Genomic DNA, 21,364 nt, shown 5'->3' on the forward strand with positions numbered 1-21,364 from the left:
GGGGCTCTGCCCTTGCTGCTACTCCCCCCCCCACTGTGCTTGACCTCCCTTCTCTAGGACCTGCTCCAGCCCCGATGCCCAGAGCGGCTCTGTTGGTCACAGGTCCTTGGGTTTTCTTTAAGGCACCATCACGGGCTTGTGGCTCTTTCCTTCTCCATCCTAAAACCCCAGTGGCATGAGCAGACCTGCCCATCTCTCTGGGGCTTGTCCTCTCTCAGGGCTGTGCCCAGGGGTCAGCATGGTAGGGGATAAATAAATACTTCCTCAGTAACCCTTGGTGCTCTTTAGAGGGCAGTATTCAGCAGCCCAAGGAGACATTTCTGGTTTTGTGGATTTTTTTTTTTTTTTTTTTTTTTTTAAGAAAGGATATATTTACTCGATTCTGAAATATGCAATTTTCCCTTGCATACCTGGAATGAAATGTAAACGAGGAGATGCTAAAATCTAAATTATGGATCTGTGTCTCACTATTTAATCTGAGCGTGAATATTCAAAGAATCTAGATGTAGCTCAGTGGTAGAGGGATTTCTTAGCACATTAGAGGTCCTGGTTCGATCCCCAATGCACACACAAAGTAACAGGGAGAGATTAAAGAAATAAACATGTAGTCATCACAACTTACTGCAAGCAGTATGTCCTAGTCTTTCATCCAGTGACAATAAAATAGATAGCATTCTACGCCAAATTTCATATTGGATCCATGCTTAAAATATTTATAAAATTTGCTTTCAAAGCAAGAAAGGTTAAGGCATGTAGGGTAGTACAACCTCAGTTCTGAATCTGAGACCTCGGCTATGTCCCTTGGGGTCACATGTATGGTTAACCTCACTTCCATGGCTAGTGCTTTTTTTAAGATTACAGCTGACTTTCATTGTTGTATTTTTGGAAGTGAAGTTAGAGTTTATTAAGAAAAAGTTTAACACAGATTTAAGCGTGGGTGTTCAGAGAGAACTGCTTTTCAAAGGTTTTTACTTTTTATTTTTTGTTGTTGTTCTTTGATATAGGATTTCTCTGTACAGCCCTGTCTGTCTTGGATTTTGTTCTGTAGACCATGCAGGCCTCAAACTCAGAGATTCTCTTGCCTCTGCCTCATGAGTGCTGGGATTAAAAGCAGGAGCCACCGTGCCCAGTTTAAAATAGTAATGTTTTGATTTTGTCATTTCTTGATCCCTGCCTGAGATTGCAGGCACCTAGTTTATGTGGTGCTGGGAATTGAACCTATGGCTTTGGGCATGCCAGCACTTTACGAGCTGAGCTCCATCACCTTGTGTGTCTACATGCTTATTTTGTTGTTGGATTTTTAAGGCAAGGACTTGCTGTGTGGCCCAGGCTGGTCTCAAACCCTAATCTGAGTGTTCAGATTACATATGAGCCCACAGCTGGCTTTTCTAACAGTAACTAACAAAGGATACTACAACATTAGGCTGTTAGAAATCTAACTTTCTACTTAAGAGTCATGTAGATGCATTTTCAGTTTAAAACAAACAGATTCGATTAAATAGACAGTCTCTGACTGTGAATTTTAGGCAAAGGGACATTTGTTACCAATGGGCAGCCGGAGTTTTTAAGAAGAAAACAATGTTATCTTCAGTCTTCCTTCCCCATGCCAGCTGTGAAATGGGTTTAGGGCTGTGCTTGGCATTCTGGGTGTTCGAGGACAGGCAATCCCTCTTCACACTTGAAGCCAGAGACAACGGCTTCAAATTTCTTTCTTTAAAATAAATAACAGAAACATTTCTTATTTTTAATTATGTATGCATGTTTGTGCACGTTTGTGGGATTGTACATGGAGGTCACAGTGTTATATCCCTTTGGAGCTGGAGTTGTAGGGGTTGTGATCTGCCTGATGTGAGAGTACTGGGAACTGAACTCTAGTCCTCTGGGAGAGTAGTACCTGCTCATAATTGTTGAGCCATCTCTTCAGCTCCCAGTTTACAGTTCTTTTTGTTCATTTAGGTGAATCAGTTTCTTTTATATGATGGAGAACAACTGTAGGCTGTTATACATATAACTTTCTCCCTAGGTGTTGTTCTATGACTTGTATTTTCCTCTGGAAAAGCATCAGATACTATGTGCCTTCAGCCCTTCTTTAGCTAGGTTACATATGCATTTGTATTTATTCTTTGAGGACCTAATAATGCATATAAGAAAATATGATCATGCCCATCTTCCACCCCCTGTTAACTCTCCCCCAGGCTTCCCTCCTAAGTTCATACCCTCTGCTTTAGCGTTTTTACTAACTCACTAAGCCAGTGAGCATTGCCTACTTCTTCATGGGTGTGGGGCCATCCAGTGAGAAAGGGGCAACCTACCAGCGGTTAGGTAACACCCCCCCAAATGACTCTTCCCTCTTCCTTCCCTAGCAGTTCTTAACTTACCCGGTTTTGCCCTCCACACCGCTGTTTTGGTCCTTATTGATTCCATTCCTCTAAAGAAATATTATCCCTTTTATTTCATGACTGAGCACATCTCCTAGTAGATGGAGAGATGTTTTACTGATGGGCCTGCTTCTGATTCCTGAGTAGCCATCCCCTTTGTGTTTTACAGGTGCCCAGCGCATGATGACATAGCAGAGAGTGTCTGCAGAGCTCAGGACAGTTAAGAGCCACTTGGCATTGCTCTTGTCTGAGCTGACATTCCCAGGAGTGCATCAGTTAGTGGTTTTGCTGATGGCTGCGTACTCATCATGGAGCACAGGCAGCAGTGTTTAGAGTAGATGGGACACTGCTGGGGTAATAATAGGCATTCTGTGTGAGTGCTTTTTCTCTGTATCTCACTTCCCTGCATCCAGAAGTCAGAAGCCAGTTACTTCCTCATCCATGCAACAAAATACCTAATAGGGGATGGTTCAGTGGGTAAGAGCACTGGCTGCTCTTCCAGAGGTCCTGAGTTCAATTCCCAGCAACCACACGGTGGCTCACAACATCTATTTAGTGGGATCTGATGCCCTCTGGCATAAAGTTATACATGAAGGTAGGGCACTCATACACATAAAATAAACACATAAATCTTAGAAAAACAACAGACAAAACCAAAATACTTACTAGGGAGAATGAGTGGAAGGGGGGAGGTTAATTTTGTCTCACTGCTTCAGAGGAATTCAGTTCAGAAAGGTGGTGGAGCTTTGCTCAAGTACAGGGAATGTGGGAGAGGCTGGTTAATATAGAAGGTGGTCAGGAAGCAGAGCAGGAGACAAGAACCTTGGGCCAGGCTCTCACAGGGAAAGTCCCATCCTTACTGGTCTACTTCTGCCAGCTAGGCCATAGTTCTTACTCACTGACTTGGACAGTGTCGATAACTTGTTTCCTAAAAGCAACACGGACATCCCTTTGAAAAGGACATTTCTATTTTGAGTTTAAGAACCCAACTCACTTGGATTTAATGTGAACCAAAGAATCATTTGTCAGAGCATATGTGTATGCAAATGATGGGTTGTATCTGGAAGTGGTATATATACCATGGGCCCAGCACTAGGCTAAGCCACATCTACATATTATCTCAATTAATCCTTCTAAACATCACCTCTATCTCAGCTTTTCTTTTTTGTTATTTTTGTTTTGTTTTTACATTTACTTATTTATGGGAAGAGGACTATGCCTGTGTCATAGTATAGGTATAGAGGTCAGAGGTCAGATGTCAATTTCTTCAGCCATTTGGGTTCCTGGGATTGAATGCACCCTGAGTCATTTCACCTGCCCAACGGTACCTATCCTAAGATGAGAAAACAGGCACAGGATGGCATGGCTTCATGTTACCCAGCCATCAGGTGGTCAAGTTGGCATTTGAGCCAGGACTATCAGACTTTGCAGCCCACCACTCTGTCTTTCAGTCCACGTTTTATGTGTATATCTGTGGAATATTCCTGTACACTGTGTGAGTATATGTCACTGTGATTGGTTTAATAAAGAAACTGACTGGTCAATAGTTGGACAGGATATGGTTAGGTAGAAGAACCAGACTAAGGACACTGGGAAGAAGAAGGGCGGAGTTAGAGGAGTCACCAGCAAGAGGCAGAGAGGAAACAGAAGTGTAAGATAAAAGAGAGGTAACACCATGTAGCAAAATGTAGGTTAATATAGATAGGTTAATTTAAGTTGTAAGAGCTAGGTAGTAATAAGCCTAAGCTATCAGCCGAGCACTTATAATTAATGTTAAGTCTGTGTTCATTTATTTTGGAGCCAGTGGCCCTGACAGAAACTCCGCCTACATAATCTACAAATATAAGTATATATATATATATATATATATATATATATATATATATATTAAGTATATATATATATATCTCAAATTAATATATATGCATATGTATACGCATGACCATAGTCTTACAGTGAGCTTCGAGACTTTAAGAGAAGGTTTCATTTAGGATCAATGTTTACATTTATATCACACTCCTCTCTGAGGATTTTTGCTTTTGTTTGTGTTGTAAGACAATGTCTCATGGAGTCTAGGCTGACCTGGAACACACTCTCCCAGAGAAGCTGACCTTGATCTCCTGATCCTCCTGCCTCTATCTCCCAATTGATGGGATTATAGGTCTTTGACATTGAGCCCAGCTCTTGGAATTCTTTAGTCCATGAGACAAAGGAGCACTATTATACCGAGATTCCAAGTTTTGACTTTTGCTGTCCCATTTGCTCCAGTAACGCTCAAAGAATACTTGAACATATTGACTGCTCGGGTAGCTCATTCTTCCCTTCCTTTCATGTTAGAGATCTTAAAATAAGGGCAAGTCAAAGAAACTGGAGGAACCACAAAGCATGAGTTCAGCAGGAAGCATATCTAGAGACCTCATTCCTTCCAGAACAGACAATGCTTCACAGATGGCTTAACCTAAACACAGTGTTCTCTCTCCCTGGTTTAGCTCTCCCGAAGTCAAATCTGACTTAAGGCACGAAGAAACTGATTTCTCTTTCTTTCCATCATTTTGCTTCAAGACCCTGGATTAGGACCACTCCTCACCCAGGAGGCCAGAAGGCTTGAAGTCTGTATAACATACTCTGCCTGGCCCGGTGGACACCGGAGCCCATGCATGCACTCTGCAGTGTTTAGCTCATCCGTGTTACAGTCTGAATTTCTGCCCAGCTCCAGCCTCTGATTTGTGGTGTGTCTCTGACCTTTGCTTCCCCGTGGCCAGGGCATCGCCTAGGTCACACTTGGGCGTTCTCACCTCACAGCTCCTTTGTATCCCCTGAGCTTTTTCATCAGTGAAGCTGGTGCTGGCCCATTTGCAGGGTTTCAGGACTCCATTATGTTTTCATTTAGTCAATTTTTTTTATTTTTAAAGCTTTGACCATTTACAGCCCTCTTGTAGTTTTCAATGTTTAATACGTATTTCTTCTTTTGAGACAGAGTCAGCTCTGCTATAGATCCTAAGCTGTCTTTGAATTCACAGCCCTGCCTTATCTTTTTCAAATACTGGGATTATGGTATGTGACACCTAACCCAATAATAGGTCTTCCCCCACCCCCAGGACAGGGTCTTTTTATAAGATTTGCCAGGCGGTAGTGGCACAGGCCTCGGGAGGCAGAGGCAGGCAGGTCTCTGTGAGTTCAAGGCCAGCCTGGTCTACACAGAGAGTTCCAGGACAGCCAGAGCTGTTACAAAGATAAACCCTGTCTCAGAAAAAAAAAGTTTTAATTATTTTCATTTCATGTAAATGAGTGTTTTGCCCGAATCTATGTCTGTGTACCACTCTTATGTCTGGCTATGTCTGGTTGTCCATGGGTACCAGAAGAGGGCATCAGATACCCTGGAACTCCAGTTAGACATAAGCTGCCTCTAGGGAGCTGGGACTTGAAGCTCAGCTCTCTGGAGGAGCAACCCCTGCACTTAAGCCTCTGCTCCATCTCTCCAGTTCCCACGCCAGGGTCTTACGCATCCCAGGCTGACCCTGACTTTCCTATGTTCCACTTTTGGTCCTCCACCTTCCTTGAACTTCAGTCCTGGAGAGCAGCCTTGTCCCATCCCAGTTTACTTAGTGCTGAGGATGAACGCAGGCAGGCCTGTGTGCCTGTTGGGCAAGCACTTTAACTGAGCTTTGTCCCCAGCCCATTCTCATTCCTATTCTCCCTCTCTCTGCTGGGCGTTAGTCTTTTTGGAGTAGCAGTGAGACAAATGGCTCATATTTAGTGATGGCCACTTTGTGCTAGACACTCTGCTGAGACTTATGCTCTGTGTTTAATTTTCATATTCACAGGTAAGAGAGCCATGGGGAGGCCTACCCTTCCCAGCACAGCAGCCTGGTTCCTGCCATGCCCTCCGCAGTCTGGATGCTTTTGTCCCCTCCCCCTCCACCCAAGTTAAGCTAGGCTTTACCTGAACCAGGAGACTGCTGCCCTTCAGGTTTACGGCTACATTTTAGCAGTAATTGTAATCATTTCCATGTTCTAAGAGAATATTAATCCCACCCTCTGAGCCCTAGGTTGACCTGTCTGTCTACCCGAATCCACCAGGATTGTACCTGTAATAGAAAACATAATTCCTCTCAAGGGAGGCTCCCGATCCGAGGGCAAGTGTTGTCAGGAGGGGCATACAGAACATGGATAAGATGCGAAACTCCTGGCTGGAATTGCAACGCCAATGCACCCCATGTGATCCGACAGATACGACAATCTGCGTTAACATCTGAAGTCACTTTGAAAATAAAAACGGTGTCCGTCTCCGGCAGTGACAGTGAGGATGGACTCAACCGATTTCTGGATATAAATCTGTGACAACATTAAAGATATGTTTGTTCTGGCCTCCAAGTTGCATGGAGCTTCCATTCCCTGCCTCTCATCACCACGACCAAAGGCTGGTTCGACCTCACTGAGGCAATCAACCCTACAAAAACCTCTGTTCAGTCCCGTGAGATGACTTATGAGAGCAGCTAAGCGTGGGCATTTGCTCCGTTGTCTGGCAGTGCGTTCATTTACTGAGCTTGCACCGTGCGTCGAATTCTGTGCCAGTGGAGGAAGTGTAAATATGCTGACACGTATTGAGTTTGCAGTTTACCTAGAGGGCAACTTTGATTCCTTTGTAGTTGTTCCCTAGCCGAGTGTTTTTTCTTCGTCTTAACCGTTCAACCACTGCCTTCAATAAACGTGATTCTGGGCGGGAAGACTGGAGGCTCCCCCAAATCTAGCATAGGAGGTCTCCCATTGGACAGCCATTTGAGCATCCTCTGGGTCCGGGGGGCAAAGTCCTATAAGGCTCCAACCCTGCTTCCTCAGCTGGAGTAGTTAAGGAGAAAGACAAGGAAGAGCATTGGCGGGAATCGCACCCGGGCGTGGAGGCGCCAGTCCGCCAAGCGGCTTCTCTCAAAAGATCAGCGGCTCGCTTGGCCCGGCCCATGTAGGACGCCCCGCCCCCTGCAGCTAGGTCCCACCTTTGCTAAGCACTGCCCTCCCCCAGCTCGAGGCTCAGCTCCTACTCGCTCCAGCCTCTCATTGGCCACGCCCCTCCGATCACGCCCCACCCACGTTAGCCCCAGCCTCAACTAGACCCCGCCTCTCCGCCTGAGACTCGCCCCTAGCGTGAAGTTCCGCCCCGGGTCTTCTACGCCCCTGCCTGGGCTTGACCCCGCCTCTCGCTCCCGCTCCGCCCCCAGCCCTGGCCCCAACCCTCTGCTTGCGCTCCGCCCTCCTCGCGCCCGCTGTCTGCGCCCGGGACCCGCCCGCACTCGCGCCCCGCCCCGCCCCGGCCCAGACCACCTCTGTCCCCGCCGGCGGAGGCCGAGCGCTTTGAGCTGTAGACGGGGTCCGGGCACCTCACCACCTCTGCCTCTCGATCTCCTCCGCCGTGGTTCCCGGAGCTGTGCACGCGCCCGGCCGGGCTAACCCCGCACGACGAGGGAACCGCAGGACCCACCGGGCGCCATGCGAGCCAGGTAGGCGCGGCGAGAAGCCCGGGGCCGGACCGGCGCACCCTACCCCCGCGCGCGGGTGGCTTCGGGCTGCATCCCGAGCGCAGGGGTGCGGCCAGCCCCGAGCAGCTCCAAACCCCTAGAGCTCCGTGTGCCCTGCCCTCTGTGGTCACGGCGCGGCCCGGGCTGCCGATCGTGGTCTCTAGGGCCTGGGGCGCAGGGAAGGCTGAGAGGGGTCGCGGCGCCACCCGCTCAGTCCTGGGGAGGAGCAAAGGGCGCGCGGCTCGGTTAAACTTGGTGACAATGCACATTTCAACTTCTTCGGAGAGCCCTCCCGGAGAATGAAATTGAAAACTCCGGTTTCTGTGTTGGAGATCGAGTGACCAAGCACCCTCGAGGTGACAGCTCCAGAGTGCGCGGGTGGGAGCGGCTGGGATAGAGGAGCGTTGTTCTACAAGTACTGTTTACCAGGAAGCTGCCCTGCGCCCCCGAGTGTGTCTTGTTAGAGGGTCCCAGTTTTGGGGACGGGAGGCTCCTAGCAGGAATCTGGAGGTGCAATGTGCAGGTTGGAGGGGTCTTAGCGGTGCGGACTAGGGGCTGGCTGGCGCTGGTCCTTCCCTGGTATGGGACGCAGCCAGATGCTGCACGGGAGGAACAGTGACTGGCCGCTCTGCTTGAACAGAAGGTTGTAGAGCCTTGTGGATCAATGAGATTTGAAAAGGTATACCGTGCTGGGTTTTATTCATGTTTATTCTTCCCTTGTTAGCTCGGCTAACTGATTGGTGTTCTTTGGTGTTATATGATTTAGCAGCAGAAATAAAGTTCACATAACTTTGCTCTGATTATAAAAAATGTGTGTCCAGAGCCGAAATAAACAACACAGGAGACCCACGCTGATCCTACATTGGGGCGGGGGGGATGTCACAGCCTTGTAGATGTAATTATTGAATTATACCCGGCACCTTCTTGCATAATCCTGAAAAAAAAAAAAAACCCTTGCATGAAACCATCCTCTCCTCACCCTTCTGGTTGTCTCCAGTGTCCAAACTTCGGGGTTTTTGACATGCCTCCCCTCAAAGGCTGTTTCTGATAGTCATGAGTCCCCCCCTTTTGATGTGCTGGGGTTTTCCATGAGATGGTGGGTCCTGATGGATAGGAGAGACCTGGTACTTCATCCCTGTCCGTGGTTTTGGTGCCGAGCCTTGTAAAAAAAAAAATGACAGTAATGATTCTCAATCTGCTTCCTAGGCCACCATAAAAAATAATGGGTGGTTTGCGGAGCGTTTTGGCATCCTTGGATGGACAGCGGCTGTATTTCAGTGTGCTGGGGAGCATTTAGCTGTTCTACGGTGTCATCCAGTAAAACAGGCTTCCTAGAGCTTGGCTACCCTGCCCTGGAAGCAAGATCCAGGCAGGCCCCAGGGATCCCAGAACACACTCCTATTTTCCTGTTGGTGTAGGCCATGTCCTTCAAAGCTTGGGAGTAGCTGGAGTTCTCAAGGCTGCTTCCTTCCAGCACTTTCTGAACTTGGGGGTGGGTGGGTGTCCTGAAGTCAGGGGGCATTGGTGCCTGGTACATGAAAAGCAGTAGAATGTCCTGTAAAATGTTGCCTGGGTCATCCTCCAAGAGAGAACAGTTGGTTCTAGGAGGACGAATGAAGTGAACAACCTGGTTTCCCAGAGATTTGTTTTATGTCTCACGTGTTTACCGACTGAACAATGACCGGCTCCGAGGCCCGCTGCAGCAAGGCCAGCGAAGTCTCTGTGGACTTTCCTTTCTTTCCTGTTGTTCCCATGTCCTGGCACCAGGCTTTAATGTTCTTAAAGAACAATTAATAGGGACCCAGACAGAGAGGTGAGGCACACAGCCTGCCTTTTGTCCTCACCCTGTCTCCCCGCCAAGAGCCAGGCTGGAAGATTCTCTTTAAGTCACTGGTGACCCTCTGATGGTTTCGTTTTAATTGTTGCTCCCACTAGCACTTTGATGTGGCCTGGGTCTGGTTGCAGATGTGAGCTCAGGCGCAGGGGCTTGGAAGGGTCCAGAAACCTGCCTGGATAAATTGTTGATAAGACGTCCTTCATCCTTGCCATTGTTAATAGAAGTTGTGCTTTTAATTTTCTGGGTGGAGGTAGAAGTAAGTGTGTGTGTGTGTGTGTGTGTGTGTGTGTGTGTGTGTGTGTGTGTTAGGGGGGTTGTCTTCCTGGAATTTCTCCTTTGCTGTTTGCTAATCCAGCAGCAGGCTGGAATTGTTCCCCTCTGGGCTGTTTGCATAGACTTTCTTTTTATTCTCATGTTGGTTTCTAGTCTGATAATGAGATAGGAGAATGAATGATGAATGGGGTTTACGCCCTCGAATCCTGTGAGGCCTCTTGGGTTTGAGTTCTCTGTTCCCAGCCAATTAAGAGCCCTTGGCTCTCTGAGACCTTGTGGGGGTGTGTGTGTGAGCGCACGCGCGCGCGCGCACACACACACACACACACACACACACACACACACACACACACACACACCTCCTCTGGGAGAAGTCCATTGGTGTTTCTCTGAGAGCCCTTGACCAGAAGGAGGCCAGAGCCATTGTGTTCCTAACTTGCAGTCCTGGCTCGGCACAACGTCGTAACTCACTGTTGGAATCAGCAAATGGACAGCCTTCGCATTGCTTTGTTATTTTCACGTTTGACACCTGTGTGGGGTTGCGTTACCGTCTTTCTCCAGAGACTTGGAATCAGATCCCTGGGACATTTCCCAGGGCCCTAGAGATCAACACCAAATATTCTTTGCCCCAAGGTTGCAATCTGACAACCAGGAAGGGGATAACCAGCAGATAGCTATACAAGTGCACTGGCTCCCGCAGCCCTGGGCTAGCCCCATTTCCAACACACAGCTTCTGCTGGCTCCAGATAGCTCCTGGCTCTGGAGGAACTTGTACAGCAGCACAAGCTCTACAGCTGCCCCTCTTTGAGCAGTGACAGGAAAATTATTGACCAAACCCTAAGACACTCAGGGAACAATGCATATACATTCAGTGTCCTCCAAGAAGGCTTGGCCAGCGCCCCAGGGCATGTGAATTGCATAACTCCACACCCCAGGCATAGAGGCCAGCTCCCAGGAGGAGATGTGAGCCTCTAGAGGGCAGAGATTGCACAGAGTTTCAGAAATGGAGCGTTTTAGGGTTGCGTCTAAGGAGGGAGAGGTGACATCCTGCATAGACCATCTAGGCTCTTGTGCACCTGCCAGGTACGCTGCACTTTCAACTGTCAGCAAGCAATGACGCCGCTCATGAGAGCTAGACTTCCGTTGCGTAACAGTTCTGTTACATCCTGCAGGGAAACTTCTTCAACAGGAAGGTAAGAAACTCAAGGTAGCTTCAGGAAGTCCCTGAAACTGACCAGATTCACTAGGCCCCGGTCCAGAGTAAGCAATAAAAGCTGAGAGTTGCTCTCAGGCAAGCCCAGCTGCAAAGAAGACTCTGAGGTCAGAACAGCTGCCTGGAAGAAAACAGAAACCATCTTTGCTGCCTGGAAGAGGTTTAGACCAACTGAACTACTTAGAAAGGACTCCCTTCAACTTACTGAGCTGCCTGCAGGCTGTGCAGTGTGCTCCAGGTCCCCGTGGAGCTGCCATCCATGCCATGCTGGGGTGGCCCTTTGATGTTGCAGCTGCCTTTGAGTCATTTCTGCTCACCCATGCTTCTGTAAAGTAACCCTAGTGAGACTCATTGGTTCACCAAGATGGGCTTTGGTGGTATTTGTATTTTGGTGTGTCGTGAGCTCCCTATCTGGGGTGAGTAGACATATGTAGTGTCTCCCCCAGGAAAAGCTTTGCTGCACAACAACACACTGAGATCTCCGGTGACACTTTTCTGTGTCTTTTGGCGTCTTCCTGCATGCACTTTGGGGAGTCTGCAATATAACTGTTGTTGGCAGGAAGGTGGCGGGATCTTACTAACTCTTCCAGCATTTGTGAGCTGGGATTTGAACCGGAATCCGTGTATTCCAGAAGCCTCCGTCACTCCTCACAGAGTGCTAAAACTAAAGAAGCAAAGCGCTTTCAGTCATGCATTCTGGGGGTGTTAGGAAACAGGCATGGAAATAGCTGGATGCTGTCTTTCTTACAGTTAGAAACTAGCTCACACAATGAAGGTGACGAAAACCTCAGCCTCGTGGAAGACAGCCAGTGTGCACCTTCACTCCTGCATCAGACATCCCTAGCCTGCCTGGTCTGCAGGGCAGAGCTTGGTGTGTCTGGAAGATCTGAGGTTCTGCAGCAGGAAGAAGTCAGGCAGAATCCACCAAGAAGCCTGCCCTTGTACCACTGAGAGAGGTGTTCTGGCCTGATGACATCACAAGAAGTAAGATTATAGGAAGGCTGTTAAGTAAACCCAAGATAAGGATTCCACCTTCCTTTTTACAACCAAGTAAATGACACGCTAATGAGTTATTCTTATCTGCTCAGTGGAGACTTGTCCCAGGAGAACTTTGTGGATGCCTGTTAGCTCAACTCTCCTGAGCAGATTTTTTTTTTTTTAATGGCTCCAAATTCTTTCAGTCTTCTGGCCACCTTGAAGAACTCAGGTCTCAGGACCCTCCTGAAATCGGAGGGCCTGTTTACCCAGCCTCCGGTGTAGGAGTCTAGGAGCCAGGTGTGTACTGGGAACCTGCTCCAGGGGAGAAAAACAAAGAGCCTGGATGGCACCATCTGCCAATTTCTGTGGTGTAAACACTCCCACCCTGGCTGATTTTAAGCTCCCAGCGTGGGCTGGCAAAACTCCTGCACGTTTAACTATTTGTGGGAGCCAGCGGGAGGAGGGGGTAGTAAGAAAAACCTGTTTCCAGCTCACCTTGCTTGTGCTGAGCCCCTGCACCAACCCTTTCAGTGAGATGACATAGTTGCCTAGCTTGGGCAGAGGCCGCCTGGAAGCAAATGTTGCAAAGGGTTTCCAGGACACTGTGCAACCTAATTCGACCAGCAAAGGGGGCTTCAAAATCCAGGCTGTTTTAAAGTCACTAGGGAGCTTACAAATGTGCTTTCCATTCCCATCGCTAAATCCAGTATTTCTGTGAGTGTAGGCCTCCAGTTCTACAGAGTTTAGCGTGTGTGTATGTATAGAAACATGTGTGCATATATGAGTGTTATACAGGTGGAGGCCAGACAGAGATTAGTCTTGCTGTTATTCTAAGGAGTTACCCACTTTTTAAAAAATTTAGATCTATTTATTTATTTTGCCTGCATGTATGTATGTGCATCACATGTGTGCCTGGTTCCCAAGGATGTCAGAAAGGGTGGCCGGTAGGTCCTCTAAGATTGGAGCTACAGGTGGTAACACCATGTCAGTGCTGGGAAGTGAAGCCAGGTCCTGTGCAAGGGAACAAGTGCTCGTGACCACTGAGCCATCTCTCCAGTTCTCCGCCTTTCCTTTTAAGACAAGGTCTCTCGCTGGCCTCACACTCACCAGGGAGGCTGGGTTGGTTGACCAGCGAGCCTCCCTGGCACTGGGATTCCAAGTGTGTACCACCAGGATGAGCTTTTTTTAGTGGGCTGTGGCGATTGAATTCAGGTTCCCCTGTTGTCTCTGGCAAGCACTTTACCTACTACTGAGCCCTCTTCCCAGCCCATCTGGAACTTTCAAAAGTGCCCAGGTAATGCTCACATGAACCCAGGCTGTATACCTCTGATATATACAATGAGGAATTTGCATGAAAAGTTGTTTTCTCTGGTATAGTAGATTGATTATTCAGGGAAGTGCTGTGTTCTTGGGGGAGGCAGGCAGAGGCCAGTTGTCCCAGCTACCTCTTGATGTCTTGTGTGGCCCTGATCCTTCTGCTTATACCTCCCCAGCACAGGGATTATAGCTAAGTACTACCACACCTGGCTGTAGTGAACAATTTTTTGTCATAGGGTAATGGTTTGGTTTGGAAGAATCCTGGGTAGGATGGATTTGGTCCTTGTGTGTGTGTGATGAGAGGATATCTTGCATGATAAAGCAGAGAGGTAGGGAGGCCCAGCAGCCTTCCTGGGGCCCATGTTGGTTAGCAAGACATTGTCAGCCCCAGCCAGCTTGGTTACCAAGACATCTTCAGCCCCAGCCAGCTGTGCTTAGCAGGTCTGGTTAGAAAGAAGCATTGGAGTCCTCTGGGTGTAGTAGTGAAGGAGACACCAGGTCACAGGCAGGGGGGTAGGACCACAGGAAAGGGGACAGTCCTGGGTTGTTATCTGCTTTGTGGGAGGAAAGGCTCAGGAAGTCACTGGTGACTTGGGTCACAAACAGGGGGGCTAAGGGTGTGCCGAAGCAGAAGCGGGTGGGGGTCAGGTGCTGTGTGGGAAAAGGGGATTGAGAGCCCCAGCATGAAGGCCTGGAAGCATCTGGGTTAGGCCTGAAGGAGCTGTGTTAGTAAGAGAGAGGGGAAACTTCTAGGACAGAGGAGAACAATCTCTAGCAATAAGAGAGAAGCAGGGCCGGGTGGTGGTGGCACATGCCTTTAATTCCATTACTTTGGAGGCAGAAGCAGGAGGACCTCTGTGAGTTCAAGGCCAACTTGGTCTACGAAGCGAGTTCCAGGACAGCTAAGACTGTTTGTTACACAGAGAAACCCTCTCTTGAAAAATTAAAAAAAGATGGAGAGAGGAGCAGGACCATCCCTTGAGGGTGAGCGGGTGGACAGAATGGCAGGAGCCAGGCGTGGGCCAAAGGGCTCTCAGAAGCTCAGGGGCTGGCATCACAGGGGCCAGGACTGAGGGCTCCAGGAAGGAGAGAGGCTCTTTAGGACCAGTGGGCTAAGAACAACCCCCACATGCCTTTTGCGTAATTTTTTGGGGAGGACTAATGGTGACTCTTGTTCTAAGAACGTCATTCATGGGATAACTTTATCCCCACGTCAAGCCTCCCTGAACAGAGCTCCCCTGGCTTTCCAAGGTCAAGAGCTGCCCTGTACCCTTTATCTGTCTCTGTCCAGGGTCTTTTTGCCTTTATGTGTTATGTGTTGGGGGTGGGAGGAGTAACATATCTATGTGTGGGTGCACATATCTGTACAGGTGACCATGCATGTATGTGCAAGTGTATGTGGAAGCCAGAGGATGGTCTTGGGTGTTATTCCTGAGACGCCATCTCCTTGGTTTTAGTTTTCTGAGACATTACCTCTCAGCAGTCTGCAACTCAGCAGTGAGCTCCAGGGCTCGCTCTGTCTCCGGCTGCCCAGTACTTCAATCATAAGTATGTGTGGACATACTTGCTTTTAGTCTTACTGGGTTCCAGGAATTAGGTTGTTTACTGACTGAGCTTCTTCCCTGCAGTCCTTACATCTTATAATCCATGCATCTTCCGTGTACAGTAGGCTTCCAGGCTCAGCAAGCCAGGTGGGTGTGAGTTTGTGTGGGGGTGAGGGGTGTGAGTGTGATGTATACTGGCCAAGTGAAACATAGTGGTGATTTTGTCCCACCTCACAGTGACAAGCTTAATTTTCTCTTCTTAGGCACCTTGGCATTCTAACTAACACTTAGAATATATGACCAGAGTGATTTCTGGCTTTAGTATCCCAGCCTATGAATATTACTCTGCTTACTTCTAAATGTTGTCAAGTAGCCATCCCAGAGTTGTATGCAGTTTAATTCTTAATCCAGACAGATGTACCCTGCCTGCCTTTGTTTACCTGTGCTATGTTATTGCTCTTTGTAAAGTGGCTTAACCGTTCAGTCCCATTAGGATACCAAAGTGGTCTATGGAATGCCTTAAAAAAAATTCAAGTGCATTTGAGCATTTGAAATTCACTGAGAATTACGGCAGCGGTGTCAAGAGTTTACATGTGGCCCATGCATAAATAGAGAGTCAAGGTGCGATGTAACAGAAAACAATCCATGGGTGCCCATGTAGGGCACATAAAAAATTCATGTGTCGTGCCAGCCCACAGAGTCCCTGTGTGCTTAGAGGGTGAGCAGAGAGCAGTCCTGTGGTCCTGGCTGTCACAGCTTGCTGCTTAGCTTCGTTTCCCTCGGGGCATCCTCTCACAAAACCAGTGTTTTCTTGTTGTGTTTACTTCAGAAATGAAGAACAAACAGTTCTATTCCTGGCAGGTACTGGGGAGCCATACCTTTATGGGGGTGGTGCCAGGAAATGGCCTTGGAATTTGGTACTTCTTCAAGCCCATAGTGGAGGCAAGACTGTGAGCGACATCAGCACCCATCCCCGACAGCCGGCAGCAGTTGCTGTTCACTCCTGCACACCTAGTTTCTCTTGTGTTTTTATCAGAATTGTCCAGGTACAGACGGAGGATATGCCATTGTTTGGCGACACCCATGACACCCACTTGAAATAACTATGTGTTTATGTGGTTTCAGATTCTTCTGAATTTATTGGGTTTTTCCCTCTAGCAGACATTGGTCAGTAGCTGTTTCTCTGTGGTCAGTCAGCTCTGAAAACAGGCTAGTTTGCACAGCCCGGAAGTCATCCAGGAAGATCCGACTGGGAATTAGATAACTGACTACCTATCAGGTTCCCCGTGCACACTGCATTTGCACCAGGCCTTTGTGGCAAACAATAGCTGAAAGGAGACATTGGTGAGCTAGAATTTGAGAAGTTCCCTTTCCCGAGGGGCCTCTCCATTAGCCTTATGCTGGGCCTGTTTGGTTTTGAAGAGTGTCACTCACCGTACAGAAGAACCTGGGCTTCGCCAGTCACAAGCCTGCAGGCTTCCTTTTGGACATTGGGTCTGTAAGTGGTGACCTCAGTATTGACCTCCTGCTGTTGGGATTCTCAAATGAGATCTGAGAAATGTCACACCCTGTCTGAGGTGGCTTCTGGCTTGGGGGAGCGGTGTCTTGTGTGCACACTGGAATTTGTTCATAAATACTGAGTGAATGCAGTGTTTTATGGCCAGCGAAGAGACCTGGTCCAACGATGACTTGGTTGGAGATGTCTCAGCATCTGAACAGAGTGCTGGATGTTTATTCTTTGGACATTCCACCTGACCTTTAAAGAGCAAGCGTGTTTACCTTGCCCTTTGCTCCGTGTTCTGGAGGAGGAGGAAGAGGAGGAACATGGTAGAGGGGTTGGCTAGGAAGAGGAAGAAGAGAGATGAGATACTGAGGTTTGCTCTCCAGGCCCCAGACATAGGTTGCTGGGCTCTGTATAGAAACACCCTGGGAAGATGGAAGCAAGTAGCTAGAGTCTTCTGTGCCTTGCTTGGCTAGGGGGTTGGGAAGTATTCCTTGACCACTGTGAATATAGATGCATGAGTTGTTGACAAAATAGATGCTTTTCTTTTTTAAAAATTATCACAAAAAAACCAAAACCTGTTTCTGCATTGAATTCACATTATTACTCAATAATTACAGGCTCCTTTTAGAATAAAGGAAAAGTGTTAAAGGGGAGGAAGTTCATACCAGCAGTGGCCCCCACACCGGATGAGGGAGCATTTACATTTTCATATTTTTGTGTGAGTGCTGGTGCTCCTGGCACATGGGGATTTTTTTTTTAAACAAATACATTAAAAAAAAAAAAATGCTTGCTCGAAGTTAGTGTTTTCAGGTTGATAAACAGGAGTTGTATTCCTGCTGGGGTTCACTGTGTACATTTCATTTTATTTTATTGAGACAGGGCTAGCCTAAATTTTGCTGAATTGACCAAGTTGGTCTTGAACTCATGGGAGAGCCTCTTGCCACTGTCTCCAGAGTGCTGAGTGCTGGCATTAAAGGCATGCTTCCCATGTGGCCACACAGTTCGTAGTTGGCCTGATTTGTAAGCTGCATTTCAGGGACCATCTCATGAACACAAGCCTGTGTCTTTCAGTATGGATGAGTTTTCCTTTTAGGATGAAAGTCTATAAAGCACTCCTCAGTCATATTGACTATTAGTGACTCTCACCCCTATACAGATAAGCAACTCAGCAGGCAAGGCCACTGGGGCAGTTTCTGATTACTCTAAAAGCACACTCTCTCTCTTCCTCACCTCTCTTGGGGGCTAATTCTCCAAGGTGGTTGCTTTTGGAAGTTGTGCTTCTGGTGGGACCCTTGGGATGGATTGTACCTCCATGCGTTCAGCTTCAAGAACTGAGGCCCTGAGTTCTTCAGGTCATGCCATGGTGAATGGGGTTGACATGACTTTGGGAAACTCTGAGTTCATTGAGACAAGTTCCCAGTCCAGGCCGCTGATGGCCAGGCCACACAGTTCTGCCTCCAGACTGCAGTCTGGTGTCACAGGACTGCTCCAGTCTGGCAAGAGAGGAAAACCAATTTATAGGTGGAATATTTTTTTGGCCTGTCTCTGGAGAGTGGTTTTGGCACTGCCTGTCTATCTGACTCATCTACCTATTGGTAACATGAGGCAGCATTTTGGGGGCCTTGTAAAACCCTAAGGAGGGTCACGGACTGACTTGGCTGGCATTCCGGAACGCTCAGGGCTCATTAGCTTTGTTATTTGGTGCTGAGTGCCAGATGCCCCCACCACTGCTGGGTTTGACATGAACTCACTCACTGCCTGACTAGGTAGGTACAGGACGTGTCAGGACGCCAGAGACAGCTCTTACGGGGTGTCTACCCATCATTGGAGAGATGTTAAAGTATACAGGGGAGGAGGACAGGGCTCACAGGTTAAAGCTGGGGCAGGAGAAGATTTCCAAAGAACATTTATGACATGAAGGAACAAATAGGCCAGGAGGATACAGTAGGCGTTTGGGAGGGCGGTGGATAGTCAGTTTCCAGACTCAGGGAATCCAAAGAACCAAAAGGGACACAGTGGTGACAGAATTACCAGAATACCTTGACGGGAGATGTCCCCATCTACACAACCTAGGAAGGATGCCAGAGGAAAGTACCTGGTCCCACAGGCCCTTTGGGGCTTTCGTCAACTTTGAACTTTATTTGAGGACACTGGGGAGATTTGATTAGGTGTGTGAGCATGATTTGAAAGGTCAGAGGGCAAACTGCCTAGGGGGTGACCAGTCCAGGGGGTGATATTGCTTGGGAGGTGACCTGGCAAAAGGACTGAGCCCCTGGGTCCCTTCTCAGCTTGGGTCCCTTCATCACAGTCTCAGTGTACAGAGGAGTTTGGCTCCCTGCCGGCAACCTCACATGGATGCCACACAAATGGTACATTTCCCTTCAGTCCTGTTGTGCAATTTTCATCAAATTACCCCCTATTGAAGGGCTTTCCCTACAGCTCTTCCACATTTTATAGCCCGATTGCCTCTGCTGATAGGAGTAACTGTGTTGAGTCTGCGTGTACTGGCTTCTCGGAAGTTGATCAGGCAGATGGCACATCCCCTACGAAGCCATCCTTTATTACCTGTAACTTGTAGTTCACCAACCACCAGAGTAATGTCTGTTTAACATACATGCACCTAGATACTCTTGAGTCTTGTTTGGGAACCTCGAATACAGCCTGCTCCAAGAAGAAAGCTATGGTTCTAAGCATCCCCGGGGTAAGATTGTAAGGTCCCAAGGGTTCTGAGGCTGCTGCCGTGAAACAGAAGAAAGATGTCATAAATGCCTTTTAAAGAACTCATCTGGAAATTGACTGCTTGCTAAGCGTGAGTTTGATTCTTACAGTGGAGTGAAGAAATGATTTCCTCTGAGCTGGAAGAGAGGGAATGGTAGCGATTATTTCTGCAGTCAATGCTGTGCCTGGAGGCCGAGTAACAGGTGACTGACACAGTCAGAGCAAAATACCTATCGACTGCTTAGCAGATGATGGGAAACGAGGCATCATGGGAAAATCTCGGGTGCCTGAGACTTTGAGATTGCTCATTTGTTTGTGGTTGCCTTTTGCCTTCAGCTGGTGCTGCTGGAAATCGTTCCACAGATCTCACAAACATGGCCCGGAAAGGAACATGCTTTGACATGGAGACACTGGGTCATTCCTGCTACTTACAGAAACAAAGCCAAGTGTGCCTTTGAAATGGGAGCAAAGAGGGTCAGAGAAGTGGTCAGAGAAGCAGTGGCTGGTGTTTGCAAGGTCTTCCCAGGCAATTACTACAGCAGGATCTTTTGCTTTATGCAGTCTCCAGGGACACTCGCAGGGCTAACTGGTCCTGACCCTGGTTTATTGAAAGACCTAGAGGGCTGTGCCTGAAACACCAGGCAAACATGGCTAACCTAGGCGCCTGCATCTGTAACTCCCTGAGGTGCTCTGCCTCTCCCACCCGGCTTCTGAGCGTCCCCGAGCTGTGGCTACTGTTTGAATTTCTTGTCTTCCTTTGGATTTTAAGGTTCAACAGAAATCTCCAAAGTTAAGTCATTTTCGTGGATGGCAGGTTCTTTGATACTGACCAATGTGAGCCCCGCCGGTCTGGCAGAGAATACGAAGCTTTCCTTCTTTGCTTTATACATGAGAGTGGAGCCACTGGAAACTGTGGTCCCACTGTGCTGAGAGGCCAGTTCTTGGATGTCCATGCCCTACCCATCTCTGTTATGCCAGGACAACTGTACTGATAGACAGGGCCGCTAACATTTTTGACAGGCTGTCCAGTGTCTTCAGTGTTTTGCCTGAAACTATTTTTCTGACCCAGTTGAGGGAGTGGGAACTCTCAGTGCAGTCATGTAACAGAGAAAGTAAGTCATGGGGTTGACGGAGCCTTTAGAGCTGAGAGCTGCAGATGCCAGCAGTGAAGGCCAGGCTGCCTTCATATTGTTGTTCTGGCCAGTCTGGGCACCAGCCCACCATATCCCAGGGTGAACAGGCCCATGCTGGAAGCAATCTGAGGAGCACTGTTTTAGTTAGGCTTACTATTGCTGTGAAGAGACACCATGACCGCATAACTACAAAGGAAACATTTAATTGTGGTGGCTCACTTACAGATCAGAGGTTCAGTCCATTATCGTTATGGAGGGGAGTATGGCTGCACGCAGGAAAGCATGTTGCAGGAAAGCAAGTGTCTTACATCTTATAGGCAACAGGAAGTCAGCTGTCACACTGAGGGAAGCTTGAGAAAAGAGACTTGAAAGCCCGCCCTCTCAGTGAGGCACTTCCTCCAACGAGGACACACCTCCTAATAGTGCTACGCCCTTTGGGGGCCATTTTCTTTCAAACCACCACAGGCACAGTGGGAGGCAGGAACCTGGGGTCTCAAGCGAGATGTGAATGGCGGGGAAAATATCCATGTGAACTGAGTGGGTATGGAGGTATTAGAGGGGCCTCCATCTTCACCTCCGTGCTTGGCCTTGCCATTTCTCACCGCCCTGCTGCCCCCCCCCCCCACCTCATAGGGATTGTGATGCCCACAGTGGGCTGGGCACTCCCACATCAATCAGTTATCAAGACAATCTCTCCCAGACAAGGCCACACACAGTCCTATCTAATCTGGGTGGTTAATTGAGGTTGCATCTCCCCAGACCGACAATAAAAACTCACCAGGACAGGCTGTGAAGATTACTGCAGACCAGGGTTACACCCTGGACCTCTTCTCTTCCCAGTGGCCCCTGCGGGTAGTTTTCATTCGATGTTGCTGTGTCTGCTGGTGTTGTGAGGTGTTTTCTAGTTTCTAATGCCTCCTTTGTTGGTTTTATGGTGTTTTGTGTATGTTTTTGTG

At 48.3% G+C, this 21,364-nt stretch overlaps 1 protein-coding gene across 2 annotated transcripts in view; it reads left to right on the plus strand.

The window, feature by feature from the left end:
* The first annotated feature begins 7,765 nt into the window (after positions 1 to 7,765).
* The window catches only part of Sh3bp4 (SH3 domain binding protein 4), a 75,900-nt gene continuing 62,301 nt past the window's right edge, over positions 7,766 to 21,364 (plus strand). The window contains exon 1 of one of the 2 annotated variants that reach the window (XM_051190760.1): positions 7,766 to 7,873. The gene's annotated coding sequence lies outside the window, so the exon portion shown is untranslated. The remainder of the gene's footprint in view (positions 7,874 to 21,364) is intronic. The other variant, XM_051190759.1, reaches the window with a different exon arrangement.

The sequence above is a fragment of the Phodopus roborovskii genome, unplaced genomic scaffold, assembly GCF_943737965.1.
Source record: "Phodopus roborovskii unplaced genomic scaffold, PHOROB, whole genome shotgun sequence".
NCBI lineage: Eukaryota > Metazoa > Chordata > Mammalia > Rodentia > Cricetidae > Phodopus > Phodopus roborovskii.